At 50.6% G+C, this 310-nt stretch overlaps 1 protein-coding gene across 1 annotated transcript in view; it reads right to left on the bottom strand.

Annotated features, from left to right (window-relative positions):
• LHFPL2 (LHFPL tetraspan subfamily member 2) overlaps positions 1–310 on the bottom strand; it is a 67,408-nt gene that overhangs the window by 17,289 nt on the left and 49,809 nt on the right. The window lies entirely within an intron of this gene.

Raw genomic sequence — 310 nt, 5'->3', positions numbered from 1 at the left:
TGAAGGTAGCCGGGGGACATTCCCGGAGCTATACTTCCCTTGGAACGAGAGGCGATCGGAGATTACTACGCTCCTCGCTCATACCCAGAAGCCTTCCTTAAAATAACAGATGCATCAACACACATGCCTCCGCACTTAAACTTAAAATGTATCACTTGGAAAGGGGGGGAGAGCAGGAAATGCACTCATGCTACCCCTCAGCAAACGTAGTGCACCGCTCCCGAGTTCTACTCACAAAAAAGACCAGAAGCAAACAGTGCCTCATCTGCTCACCTTCGCTGAACAGAGAAGGGTCAGCAGGTACCAGGAA

This window comes from Meleagris gallopavo, chromosome Z, assembly GCF_000146605.3.
Source record: "Meleagris gallopavo isolate NT-WF06-2002-E0010 breed Aviagen turkey brand Nicholas breeding stock chromosome Z, Turkey_5.1, whole genome shotgun sequence".
NCBI lineage: Eukaryota > Metazoa > Chordata > Aves > Galliformes > Phasianidae > Meleagris > Meleagris gallopavo.
Note: the sequence above shows the minus strand (reverse complement) of the source record. Positions and strands in the feature narration are given on the sequence as shown.